The sequence below is a fragment of the Tetrao urogallus genome (genome assembly GCF_951394365.1).
Source record: "Tetrao urogallus genome assembly, chromosome: 1".
Classification (NCBI taxonomy): Eukaryota; Metazoa; Chordata; class Aves; order Galliformes; family Phasianidae; genus Tetrao; species Tetrao urogallus.
Genome location: NC_136813.1, coordinates 191,602,676 through 191,617,513, shown reverse-complemented (window position 1 = coordinate 191,617,513; position 14,838 = coordinate 191,602,676). Strand labels below are relative to the sequence as shown.

General features: G+C 40.8%; 1 protein-coding gene across 1 annotated transcript in view; it reads left to right on the top strand.

Annotated features, from left to right (window-relative positions):
* The window catches only part of CHCHD3 (coiled-coil-helix-coiled-coil-helix domain containing 3), a gene marked incomplete at both ends in the record, with an annotated part of 164,814 nt that overhangs the window by 134,013 nt on the left and 15,963 nt on the right, over positions 1 to 14,838 (top strand). The gene's annotated exons all lie outside the window — the stretch shown is intronic.

The following is a 14,838-nucleotide window of genomic DNA, read 5'->3' as shown; positions in this document are numbered from 1 at the left end:
TATCCTAAAAATATATTCTTTAACACTTTTTTTCTCTACTGGGACAACAAAAATGTAATTCCAACTTTGCATTACAATAGTATTCATCCTGTGCTTGCATGACATGAAAGGATTTAAATTAGCAACTTCACTTTGCCCCTACCTGTGAAGGTCAAATTAAATAAATTTTATTAGTCCTGAGGATGGTTAAATGAAGATGCAGTAATTGATGTATCAAAGTGACTCTGACCCTTAGCCTTGGACTCTTCCCTTTTTGCTAGTTCATCCATTAGGTAGAAGGTTCCATTTATCATTTCAATGAGGATACAAAGAGAACTTCATACAACCTTATAGTCTCAGCAGTAACCAAGAAATGCTGTGCAAAGGGAATTATTTTGTTCCTGTTTTTAGGTTTTTGGAGGGTTTTTGTTTTGCTTTCGATTTTGTTTTGTTTCTCTCTTTGATGAGAAAGAGGGGAAAAGGTTTTTTTTGAGCTGCTGATAGTGATGGAAACTTCTTAACTGAAAGATAAAATCATTTTAATATGAGGAGTTGCTAATATTCTCAGGTGTGTATGTGAAATCTTTGTGCTGGTTAATGATGCGGAGTTTATATAAGTGAGGACTGAATTTGTATGTCCCTTAAGAGGGACAGAATGACCATTGACATTGGTGTGATTTTAATATAATTTGGAGGTCTCTCTGTTACAGATGGGAAGCCTGGTATGTTGTCATTCATTGTCATTATTTTCATCTGTGTGTGAACCTCATCAAGGGGGGTATTTTTCCTTCCCTTGTTATGTTCTGTTACTTTCATGTTTTTAAATCTTAATTATTGCCTAACCTGCCTTGTACTATTTCAAAATGGGATGTTATTGTTATTTGAAATGGTAGTTGATAGCTTTATGTTTTTATGGCCAGAGGTAGGAAACTTTTTAAAATCTGTTTATTTATCCTTGGTGTATAATCAATTTCCTGAATAAATCAAATGCTTTTGGGTTCTTTTTGCATACAGAGAACTGGCTAAGGGACCAGTCGGTGTCGAACAACAGCTACACATTTTAAGAAAGCCATTTTAAAGGATGCTTCAGTCTATCTGCATAATGGAAAGAGTATTTAACAAAGAGGGCTTTGATAATTGGAGATTCCTATCAGTTGAGTAGATTGGTCAGTTCTTCATTTTCTAGGTTCTAGAGGTACTGCAGAATGATAGAATCATCAAGGTTGGTAAAGTCCTCCAGGATCATCCAGTCCAACCATCAACCTATCACCAGTATTTCCCACTAATCCATGGCTCTCAATACAGCATCCAAGCATTTCTTAAACACAGTAGGTATCAACTATTTGACCAGTCTTCATTGCAGTCCCAGTACTGAAACTGCAGTGCTTCCTTTGCACTTCAAGCCAGTTTTTCTTGAAAATTATTTGGAGCTTTCAGATGAGTGGATCTGATTTTGATCCATTGCGTTACATACAAAAGGCAAATGTTATCAGAAAGAAAAGAAATTTGAAATAAGGACATAAATTGGAATAGATTTGATGAAGGGCATAAAATCTCAGTGTTACTGTGCCATTTAAAATTCTTGCTTGTGTAAAATCCTTTTAAATGGCATGTCTTTTTTACTGAAGGTTTAAATTCAGCAGACGTAATTTTAGCACTGCCTTTTGTGTGTAGCTTGATGGATAAATTATGAATGATTTAGTGAGACCTAAAGATGAGCTCTTTCGGCGTCGCCAGGCACTTCTCATGTTCAGTTTAATTGCATGTGAGGATTGTGGACAGAGTTTCAGGCAGGGGTGTTTAAAGAGCTTGTTTAATTGGCTGTAAAAGGAGAATTAAATAAGGTTGAACTGCTAAATTTTGTTAATGCATAAACCAGTGTGCTGCGTGTCAGTGTGATTTCAGGTTCTAAGTGAGAGACTAATAGATCTAATTGTGGAATTATTACAAAAGTCTCCTTTTTAAGCATCTGCAATGCAATGAGTTACTAGCTGTTATTGAGATAACTTGTATTACTACAACTATTTAAACTGTATCTCTTTCAAGAGCAAAGTGTTCTGGTTAATTACTTGAATATTTCCTGGATTTTCCTTTCCTTCCTGCATTTAGTCCTTGCAATTACATCAGCTGTGGCTTCATCAGTCTTCAGGGATAGTTCAGTCCATTGCAGGGGAATATCCAAATATCCCATATAGGTTTTGTATCTGAGAAGTGACAGCTCTTCTGTACTTTGTCTGCAGACCTTATTGATGCCTGTTTATTGCCTTCTGCAGCGCTGCCTGGATTAGACTGATATTCCAAATGTTCATGATAAATGTTTTATCTCCGTGGGGTCCTGATACACATTGATCAAATTCTGAATTATCAAATGGTTCATCTCTTTAAGACACTAATTCACATTGATCAAATTCTAAATGACCAGCTTCAGTCAGTTCCTGCAGTACACAAATTACATTAAAACAACATTACTAGGGCATGCTGCCTTTTCTAATGTAGGAGTTATGTTACCCGCAGTTACATTATAACCAGAATTATTATATTATGAAGATGTCTCTGTTATAATGAGAAGTTTACACAAGAAGAAAAGAATGTGATGTTACAGGAAGAGCCAGGCTTTAGGCAAAGATTTGGACTTTTCACTAATCAAATTGTACATTCATATTCATTTTTTTTCCTTAATTTGAAGGGCTGGAAGCGGGAAATTTGGCAGCTGCAATGGTGACATTTTATTCCCCCATGTGTTTAGAGCCCATGTGTTTAGAGCCAAGTAACGTCTTGATTACTCATTTAGGAAAAGAGTAAGCAGAGAGCACAAATCCTGCCTAAAATAAATATTTCTCCTTTATTTCCTGTGTTTTTTGATTCCTTATGGTAGATTACACTTCATAGCTATGCACTAATGCTTGTTCAAAATATTTAGCCGTTCCCATCCTGCTCTTTCTTAGCTAGCATGAAGTTGCTTCTGGCTGCAAAAAATGTGGCAAAACCACATTCCTTGGCTGTTTGTTTGGATTTGCACTGCCCTGGTGGTGGTTGTGCAAAGCAAAGCATGAATCACACAGATTCATAGAATCACTGAGGTTGGAAAAAGTTGGACCATCCAGTCCAACGGTCAACCCATCTTCACAATGCCCACCAGGATATGTCCCTGAAATGAATCATAGAATGGCCTGGATTGAAAAGGAACACAATGATCATCTAGTTCCAACCCCCCTGCTATGTACAGGGTCACCAACGAGCAGACCAGGCTGCCCAGAGCTACATCCAGCCTGGCCTTGAATGCCTCCAGGGATCCAGGGGCATCCACAGCCTCCTTGGGCAACCTCTCCAATGCACCACTGCACTCTGGGTGAAAAACTTGCTCCTAATATCCGACCTAAACCTCCCCTGTCACAGTTTAAAACCATTCCCCCTTGTCTTATCACTATCCACCCCTGTAAACAGTTGTTCCCCCTCCTGTTTATACACTCCCTAATGGAAATGGAGTAGATGAGGGAACTTTGTCCTGGTGTCACTTCAGCATCATTTCTACATTCCTGTCTCTGCAACACAGCCAAAACTGGCTCTCATGCTTTGTGGTGCAGTGTTTAGATATGTTTACATAGGTAGGCTGCTAGATGAAATTATCCCCTGCAAACAGAGAATTCTTTGCGTCACAAGCTACAAGGATGTTTGAGTATTTACCCTAAATTTCAAGTTTTGATAGTTTTATTCCCTCACTGTGAGACATCTGATGATGAACCCTGCCATCAGAGGAAATATCTCCAGGGAACTGTAGGGGTTTGTTTGGTAATACACAGCAAGGTTTTGAGATTTGCTCAGGGTGCTTCACACGGGTGCAGTCTTTTAAGAATTCTTTACAAAGCAAATCATTCTATTTCTGATGGTTCTGGCTCATTTCTGTTGCTTTCATAATTTGATCTTTGATGGAGGTGAGGCCTTATGGCCAGCCAGGAAGCTGTAGTGGTCTTGAATATAGTTCAGTGTGGGGAATGATTTGGGACATGGTGATCTCAAAGGGTGGTGACGCACTGGAACAAGCTGCCCAAGGAGGTTGTGGATGCCCCTGGATCCCTGGAGGCATTCAAGGCCAGGCTGGATGTGGCTCTGGGCAGCCTGGTCTGCTGGTTGGTGACCCTGCACATAGCAGGGGGCTGTCAGGTTGGCAACCCTGCACATAGCAGGGGGTGTTGAAACTAGATGATCACTGTGGTCCTTTTCAACCCAGGCCATTGAATGATTCTATGAGGAGTATTAGGCAAAACATCAATATCATGCCTTCCTTTACTTACTGGCTTCTGTGTCTTGAAGCTTGGTTTGCTAACGATTGTTGAAGGTAAAAAAATAAAGCACTGTCATGTTGTGTGGTCATATGTAATGACACAGAGTATTCCTTTTAGTTGTGTTTTAGCTAAAATTCACAATGGAAACCGTAAGTGAGGAGGTTTGTGATGAAGCCACATTAAATGAGTAACAGTGGCAGTCTCACAAAGCAGTGATGGACACTAGAAATAAAAATAGTGCAGTTCAGAGAGAAGATAAGGTTTGTAATGACACCTTTGGACTGAAAGCAGAGAATGTCAGGTCATTTCAGGGCACATATGGTGATTTTTCAGGGAGTCTTCTGTGCGATCTGTAAATTAGTAATATTGATGGTTCCTTAATGCAAATGTCTTTGGTAACTACCATGTGATACTCACATCACTGTAACATAGAAATCCATCCTAGATACCCATGTGAATAGTTGGTGCTGCTCCCTCTGCTTGTGCAGATCTGATGTTGAGAAACAGCTTTTTCTGCTACCTTAATTAGAATTTGTTGCTTTTAAAAACTAAGATTATAAGTGCAGAGTATAAATTATTTACGAAGTATTACATAATACTTCCCAATAATAGAAAATAGAACTCTATGTAGAAATCCTTGGACAGAGCCTTCAGTTTTGCCTTCGAGTTGAGCTTCCTTTGCTCAGCAAAGAATCATAGAATTGCTCAGGTTGGAAAAGACCTTAAAGATCATCAAGTCACCGAACATCATCAAGTCCAACCACAAAGACAGGACTGAATAGAAACATCCTGAATTCATTTCTTCCCTCACAAGCATAGCATGCATTGGAGCGCACTGTTATGAAACAGTTGTTTAGTGTTGGTAGTGATACTGTTGCTGATCATGTTCTTAAATTCCTTTTCCTGACTATGTAAAAGAATTGTCTTACTTTTGTGTATGTTTATGTGTAACTAATTATCAATTTCAATATTTATGTATAATATAATATGATCATCCTTGTCACATCAGCAGTTGCAGTGTCCTCTTCTCAGGCTGAAGAAGCAAGAACAAGCCAAAAAAAACCCAACACAACAGCTTTACTCATATCTTATTCAGAAAGTCAGTGAGAGAAGCACAGCTCAGCACAGCACTATTTGGAAACAGTGCCATGAGTCACAGCTGGGGACGATGGTTCTGAGTTACCCAAAACATCCCGCAGATTAGCACAGGGCTAGTAGAGGTGTAAGTTATGCTAGGAGTGCTAAATAGCATTAACTCCGCTTTTTGCAGTGGCGGAGTTCCTTCTTTCTGCTCCACTGCTTCGTCTGCTTTCTGGGAGCCTCAGTGCCCCAAGGCTGCTTTGCTGTGGCTGCTCCAGCAGTTGTGTTCACAGCACACAGAGGGTGACACAGAAGTGAGTTGCTTAAATAGATTTAAGCATTGCTGTTGGCCGATAGCATTGCACAGTAATGCACTTAATGAGAGAAGTGTAAATGGTGTTTTGTGGAGTGGAGGTGATGCTGTCACCCCACCTGGTTTTGTGGCAGTCTGAGTTCAGAACACATAGAGCTGCTTAAGGTGGGAAAAGAAGTTGATAAAGAGACTACAAATCTTTTCTGTCTCTATTATTTATTTAGTACATCCCAAATCCTGTTCCTTTTGAATGCAAAAGGAGTAAAACGAAATTTCTTGGCTCACCGCTTTCAGCCAGAACTCGGGCCTAAGGGACTTGTCTCAAGGCTCCTTGAAGGGAGGAGGGGACAACGATTGTTTAGCATGAGTTGATAGTAATAGGACAAGGGGGAACGGTTTTAAACTAAAAGAGAGGAGACTTAGAGTAGATGTCATGAGGAAATTCTTCTCAGAGGGGGTGATGAGGTGCTGGCACAGGCTTCCCGGAGAGGCTGTGGATACCCCATCCCTGTAGGCATTCTAGACCAGGTTGGTGCCTAATACAGTGGTTGGCAACTCTGCCCATGAGAAGGGGGTTAGAACTAGATGATTTTTGAGGTGCCTTCCAACCCAAGCCATTCTATGATAATTATATAATATTATAATTGCAACTCTATGAGTCATGAATTTCTGCCTTTGGATAGATTTGCCTGTTGCTTCAGTGGGTTGGTGGAAGGACGTTGGTCAGTAGTTATCATTTTCTCAGCTTTCATCCAACCCATGGACATACATAGGAGAATTTCATTTGAAAAGCTTCAGAATCAAAATTCTATAAACCCTTTATCCAGTACATTTACCTACGAAATGATCGGTTCATAAATGACAACTTCAGTTTTCCCTGCAGCAACACAGATATTTAACTTTCTCCCTTTGATCGATAGAGCCCATTAGGAATGAGAGTGCTCAACAGAGCTGGATGAAATATTAATTGCATGCTTTTTAGATGGATGCAGATTCATCCTGAGCAAGGTGGGAGCAGGGGATTCTGGCATAATATCTGTGTTTCTGTGGTGAGCTCAGAACCATGAGTCTGTTTGCCTGGGTGCTTGTTTTCATTGCAATGTTTGAACTGCAGTGTCAACTTTAAATGTGCTTATTTGTGCTGCAGATAGTTCTGAAGCATTGAGTGCATTTCTGAGAGTTATATTAATTTTTTTTTTTTTTTAATCCATTATTGAAAATGTAGGTAGGGCATTAGCTAAGAGGCTCAAGCCAATTTTTTCCGTGTTTGCCCTAATCCTTTTTTTCCCTGGTCTCCCTTTTGGAAATCCTGGCTACATTCATTAAAGCTCTCCTCATCCCATCACAGATTTTTCACACTGTTAGATGCTTTACAGTCTGTAATAGAGAAAGCAATCGTAACATTAATTTTGGGAAATCACAAAGTCTTTGGAGAAGATAAGGCTCTGGGGAGACCTCATCATGGCCAGCACTTGAAAGGAACATGTGAACAGGAGGGGGAATGGCTGTTTGCGAGGGTGAATAGTGATAGGACAAAGGGGAATGGTTTTAAACTGAGACTGGGGAGGTTTAGGTTAGATATTGGGAGCGAGTTTTTCACACAGAGGGTGGTGACACACTGGATCATGCTGCCCAAGGAGGTTGTGGATGCCCTGGATCCCTGGAGGCATTCAAGGCCAGGCTGGATGTGGCTCTGGGCAGCCTGGTCTGGTGGTTGGCGACCCTGCACACAGCAGGGGGGTTGAAACAGTGATCATTGTGGTCCTTTACAATCCAGTCCATTGTATGGTTCTGTGATTCTATAAATAGGAATTTTATTTGATATGAGTTTGTACTTAAAATAACAAAAGTTTTTTGGTAAAGCAGTTATAATAGGATAAGCTTTCTAACAGATGTGGGCAAACTATGCCTGTTTATCCAAATGCCCTTTTCCTCTTCAGGTGCATCAGGTTGGTGTGTTAGGAGGAGAAAGCACATGCCTGTGTTTCAGCACACCGCGGGCTTTCTGTATTTGCTTACACAGCCGCGCTAAGTAATTTTATAGACTTCTCATGAAAGTGAGCAAGTGAAACTCTTCCTTCATGCATCAGTGGCCAACAGCTAAATTGGCACGCTCCTTACTTCTGTGTCCTGGTAATCAAGCAAGTCCCCTGAAAATTGATGGATGCACTCATTAAGGGCAGTTCTTGCTGCTGGCTGCAGTTTCCTGAGCCGTTCGGAGCCGGCGAGCGCTGACGTTTCGCGGCGCAGTTGGCACATTGTGCTCCACGCGGTGCATCTGGCTCCCCGTTCCCTTTCAAGGACTAAAGCCTCTTGTTTTAATACGTTAAGCATCCTTTGTTGGGATTTTGTGTGCACACAAATAAATGATTTCCCACTTAGGGTATTAAAAACCGGAGAAGGTTAAAATCCACAGTCTCTTCCCTTTGTTATTAATTTGTTCTCTGTATAATCTCGTGTTGCTGAGATTTGCCAGTACCTTTTTAAGGACGTTTTTATGAGTCTAAGCCATCTGCAGGACCGAAGCCTACAAATCTCGCAACCCCCACTTTCTGAGCACACAGCAGCGAGCCTCTCTTTCTGGAAGGGAGCAGGATTTACAGAGTTGATGGTACGGCTTTTTTTTTAAGACTCATACACCTGTTTCCGCTTAGAGGGTGAAGAATGAATTGCCAATTACCTCTACATGTTCCAACACGACACTTCATATTGCAGGAGCATGTGCTACCTGCTCAGCCAAGGCCCCCAGCTATGTAACCAGCCGTTCCGAAACCACGGAGTGGAAAGATGGAAAGCAACCCTCCATCGGTCGCTAATATTTGTGCGTGTGGAAGCCAGGTCACTGCCACTGACCTTTGTTTTCCCAGCAGAGCTCTTGAACAAGATGAAGTGATCAAAGCAGGATGCCAGCACATCAGCACGATCTCATTACTTTGTAAGCTGCACGTACAGATGCTGCTGCTGCTGCATCAGGCGATGCTGATTTACATTCACAACACCTCCATTACCGCTCATTTGTTGCTACTTGTAATTAACCACTTCTTCCCCCTTTTTTTTCCCCCCCCTCCCTTCCCGTACTGTTGGGCAACAGAGAAAAAATAGACTACATTCATTCTGTTTAGATTCCATCCAAGTGAATTCAAAATTGTCAAGCCAAAGTATACATTAAACATTTTAGGAAATAATATCAAATCATATGCTTTGTGGCCGAGTGTGGTTATACTCAGAAAATCACATTTGTAAAGATAGAATTAAGATGTCTTACGATGCAGTTAAGCTGTCCTGTTGGCTTCAAGTTCACATGTGGTTAAGTTCAAAAGTCAAACTTCCCTCTTTAATTGCCTATAGTAAAAATTATTACCTGGACTTGAAAATCGGACACTTTCGTTGGCGTCGAACAAGTATCTTCCACTCACTCTGTAATTATGGAAAGCTAAATGGCAGAAATGTGTTATTTATGTTTCCTGTATGGGAAGTTGACACTGGGCATGTGGAGAACAGGAATGCTTTAATAGCTTTTTCTCTGAGCAGAGGGACACTTAATTACATTGTATCTTCCATTATTGCTCTTTGTCTTCCTGTTTGCTCAGGGCAGTCCAAATCGCAATGAATCTCAGAGCATGGAGAGAACCATGAAGATTTTGACCTTAGCGAGCAGTCAGGGCTTCAGCGAAAGGTGGCAGTTGGACCTGGAGCATTCAAGAAGCTGGTCCTCCTTTGTCTGTGCCACAGTACATTCTGTGCAGAGCTGCAGCTGTCAGCATCTGGAGCAGGGGATGCTGCAGCTGTTGGCAGCTGGAAGGGCAACACTGGATTGCTGTGTCACAGGTGTCAGCTTTCTGTTTGGATGGAGGAGGAAGTCTGTCTCTTTGCTTCTGTTCTGTGCTGCTGATAGGCTCAAACAATTAAATACAAGTTTGCCAGGTTGTGCTCAGTTTAATTTGTTGTGCAATAGAAGAAAACGGTGCAGCAGGCAGTTGGCAGCAGGTTTACTACATGGATACAGCATCACAGAGAAGCCTTTATTATCTCAGTGTAGTATTGATGCTTTTTTATGAACTAGAATGCCTAGCAAATTGCTTCCTAATGTCAATTTTTCCTTAATTAATTCATCTAGGTGCTACTGTAATAAAAATAATGAAAGGAGCTTCATATATGTGACCTAAGTGCATTCAGTTATCCTTAAGGTTAGGGGACTGAACTGAGATCAGAGAGGTAACATGAGCCAAAGCTGAGTCTCGAATTAAAAGGTCATCAATTGCCATTTTTCACACAAACCTTATAAGCTGTTCTTTTTAACATAGTACATCTCTTTTTGTTGACCTCACTGATTTGGGCCTCGTTTACAGGTAAGAGATCAGAAGTCCCCGAACTTTTCCATCTATAACTAGCATCAAGTAGTGGCATTTTGTCTTTGTTGATCCCGCCAGTAGCGTAAAATAATTTTGTTTTTGAAAAATATAATCACAGAATCATAGAATCCTTAGAGTTGGGAGGGACCTCTGAAGGCCATCCAGTCCAACTCCCCTGCAGTGCACAGGGACACAGCTCCATCAGGTTGCCCAAGGCCTGATTCAGTCTCTCCTTGAAAGTCTCCAGGGACGAGGCATCAACCACATCTCTGGGCAACCTGTGCCAGTGCCTCACTGTAAAAGATTTCTTCCTTCTATCTAACCTAAATCTACCCTCTTGGAGCTTGAAACCATTTCCCCTTGTTCTGTCACTGCAGACCCTGATGTTGGTTATTAAGCGCTTCCTAAGAGTTGACCACAGCACCAACGTGTGCTTTTTTAGTAGCTTTGAAGAGGAAAGCAACATCAGTTGTATCCTCATGGGCATTATTACTTTATCACACCTCCAAATGTGAATATCTTAGCACTTTTCCTCCTTCAGTCAGAGGAAATTTTACATTCAGATAACCGAATTTTAGACATTAGTGACTTTTTGTGAATATAGGGCTTTTTATGTGAATATAAATATTTTTCCCCACAAAGTAAAATCTCAAAATACAATTGTATTCTTCTTAGCTTAAAATTTTCAGCAAGTTTTCACAATTGATATCTCCTTAAATGCAACTGTGCAAGTCGGTTAATTGATCAGAACACAGCCATGTTAGCCACAAGAGCTAGCTTTGTTGGTTGGAAGCACTCAGATCCAACAGGATAGTCTATGTCCCCAGCAGAAAATTCATGTTTTACTTATTTCCCTTGAATTTCCCTTGAAATACCATTTGTTATTTAATCTATACTCTATACAGGACATTTTTTTACTGATGTACTGGCTGCATTTTCTTTCAGTTTTGCTGTTATTCTCAGTATTCCTCATTGCAAAATTCTGAATTATTTTCTGAATATGCTTTTTGATTCTTTCAGTGCTTATCACTGCATCTTAAAGCAAGAGTCCTGAGAAACATACAAGAAAATACATGTATTGGTTGTAGAATCATAGAATGGCTCAAGTTGGAAGGGATCTTAAAGACCATCCAGTTCCAGCCATTAAATATCCTAACCAGTTTTTGGGATGCTTCTACAGCTGCTAACCACGTGTTCACACTTTCTTGAGCATAGTCTTCATTTTTAAGGAAATAAAAAGCCTTTTGCAGGTGTTTGTGAAGAGGGCATTTCCTAAATATTTTTGTTTTACTTTGGGAATTTAAAACATGTGGACTTGGATAGATAAGACCCGATATTAATGTGTCACGGCACATTTAGAAGCTTGAAGAGCACACTGCCCTCTCAGCCTAAACGAACACGAAAAAGCACACGACAAAGGAGACATTCTTCCCTCTTAATGCTTATGGAACAGTTAAGCATTAGTAGCTTTTGCCAATTCAAGTACTGTGCGTCTCTACGGAGGAGCTATAACTGGAATTGGAAAACTTGTCAATATTTTGAAAAATAGTCGTAATTGTCATAAAAACGCACTCTCTCACACTGTCCTCTGCCTCTCCATTAATATGCCTGCAATATAAAATCAAAGTAGGGTCCAAAATCACGCATTTAAGCCTCGGGGGATGGGACTGAACAAAACAGATAAAGCTAATACGTGTATCTTTAAGGAGAATATCGCAGTGCCATGTCTGTGGCTATAAATACTATAAAGATACAGCCCTTTGTCAGGGGTGTGTTAAGTTGGATAATACTGCATAGCAAATGCTGCCCTGTGCCATATGCATTACTGGAAGCACGAGAAGATCAGGATCGAAAGATTTTGCGAGACAGCCTTTATGGATCTGTGTGTAATAGACTGCTTCTCTGTCTGCACCACTTTACTGTTAATGAAATCTTGCTTTTACTGGGCTGGTGAAATGCAGCCCCTTTTGTTCCATCACATATGTTCTTTTCCCTTTGCCTTGACTAGATGCTGTACTTTAGCAAAAAAAATTGTTAGAACCCTTTCAGTAAGAATATGTAGCCTGCACAACCAGTGTTGAATTTTAATTCTTTTCAGGTAATTCAGTGCTGAACAAATCTAGCTCAGACCCTTCTTCCACTAAATATTTAGCTCTTTTAGGTAGAGACATTGCAAATCTTTTTCTGGGCAGTCTACAAAGGAGGTTTTGGTGGCTCTAAAAGAAAACTGATTGAGGATAGAGCAAATCTATGTAATGGCACTATGGCAGTTTGCCTTTCTTTGAAACACAGAGGTTGTGACACACTGGAACAGGCTGCCCAAGGTGGTTGTGGATGCCCCTGGATCCCTGGAGGCATTCAAGGCCAGGCTGAATGTGGCTCTGGGCAGCCTGGTCTGCTGGTTGGTGACCCTGCACACAGCAGGGGGGTTGAAACTCAATGATCATTGTGGTCCTTTTCAACCCAGGCCATTCTATGAATCTATGATTCTATGAAATCTGAAGACCTTTTGGTCCTTCTCTATACATAAAGTAATTCTGTGTCAAACAGGAGCAGTCTTCAGGTACCTGCTAACTCTTATGTTTAGGCAAATAAAGTTTTATTGCTTCTTTTTGGTTACTTGCAGTATGAATATGTGTGAAAGTCAAACTCCACCATCAGCTCTTGTTCTGTGTATGCATTGTAAACTGAGTTTTTCAGGTAATATCCAAATATATCCTGTATCATGCACTACTCCTTTCTCTCCTTAATAGGGCATCTGTACTGCTGTAATAAGTTTGTGACTCTGTCAAACTTTCTGTTAAGTGCTCAGGTGTAAAACACTCTGGGTCACTGAAAAGGACGATCATTTTATCTAATATTAAAGAAATTGAGAGAAACAGTTATATCTTCAAAACTTTCCTTGGCATTTAGCACAGGTCCCAGTTTCCAGCCATTTAAGAGATACATTGAGCCACTGGGCTGCTCCTCTGCATGCATTAGTAACAAACTCAGTGTAATATGGAACAGGCTTGCCGTATCATGGACACGTTTATGAAGATTGATAACAGCCAGGGTTCAGTGTTAACTTTTATTGTCAAACAGGCTGCAGGAGAAACTGCCTCGTATTGCTTTTCCTTTGATTTATGAAAAGGTTGCTACATGAAAAAGACATCACATAAAATAGCTCTGCTGGCAGTAGCATTATAAAATAGGGCCGTAAGTAGACCAAACAATAACTAAGTATAATTATCTTCATTATTGTCTCTCTGAGCTCTATTTACCTTCGCTAGGATGCTTTCACTCACCATGTTAAGGTGGACCAACCTTTCCCATCAAGTGTGTAAGGATGATAAAATCCTACTGTTTCAGATAGGCGCTACCCCAGAGAAGACCTCTGTGCTTTGTGCCATCTTTACTCCACAAAATGAAGGAGAGGATTCCAGTTTCAACTACTTGTGCATTCCAGAGGTGGTACTGGGAGGAAGACGAAAGATGTTCAGAAAAAAAATTCTGCTTCTATTACCGTTTCCATCAGTGAGGTATTTTACTGGAAATTACCCATTCTCCAGAATGGGTTATTTCAGACTGTGATATATTTAGACCCTTTAAAATCCAAACCCAGACCCCCAGCATAGTGGTGGAGATCGCCAGTTTCAAGCTGTAGAGGATTACAAGGAGAATTACTTTATTTCTCTTTCCTTCTGTAAGGAAGTGTGCCAGAACAGGAGGAATCTCTTAGTATTTAGTAGCAATTAGCAGTAGGACTAGTGAAAATCCTAGAAAGGATGACCCAGGGAGCTACTGACCTGTCAACCTCCAAGATCATGGAGCAGATGCTCCTGGAAGCTATGCTAAGGCACATGGAAGAGAGGGAGGTGGTACAGGATAACCAGCATGGCTCAGCCAAGGGCCTGCCTGATCAACTTAATAGCCTTCTATGATGGCATAACTGTCTTTCTAGACAAAGGGAACAGCCACTGGTGTCATCTATCTGGACTTCAGTAAGGCCTTTGACATGGCCCCCCACAACATCCTTCTCTCCAATTTGGAAAGATATGGATTTGTTGGGTGGACTGTTCAATAGATGAGGAGCTGGTTGTGAGAACATACCCAGAGAGTGATGGTCAATGGCTCAATGTCCAGATGGGGATCAGTGGCACGTGGTGGTGTCCCTCAGGGGTCAGTTAACATCTTCATCAGTGACATCAATGATCAAACTTCAACAAGTTTGCAGATGACACCAATGTCATAAAACACAAAAGCGTTGCACCACCCAACTATATGAGACCTTGGTGAAAAATAGGGCCTTAGAAATCATACACTATAAAATTATAAAACACAAAGGGTTAAAATGACTTCTTTGGATCAGGTAAAAGTTCAGTCGTGTAGCTAAGTGCCTAATTAATTCTGTCAGTGTACAGTGAATGTATTAAGGAGACCTTTGTAAGATGTGAGATGGCACTGGCAATACACCCCACCCTTCCGGTGTTTAACTGCTTTTCCAGTACTATCATGTCTTAAAACAGCCCCATGGAACCACAGCAGGAAAAATAACAGAATGAAACTTGAATGCTGTGCTTCACAACTCTTCTCTCAAAGTGCAGTTCATGGTTTGTTCACGGTGCATTTTCCCCACTGGGATGCTAGAAAGGATGTTGAGTTCATTATATTTTCCTTTATTTCTACAGAGCATTGGACAAGCACATTAAAGCTAAGATATATTACAACAAGGTCCAGTACACACTTAGCAGCATGTTTGCAAGGTGATTATTCCTCTTTGTTTGTTAACACATTATTGTTTTTGCAGCACAGCTGATGATATTTTCTAAAAAGATTGACTCGCCACAGC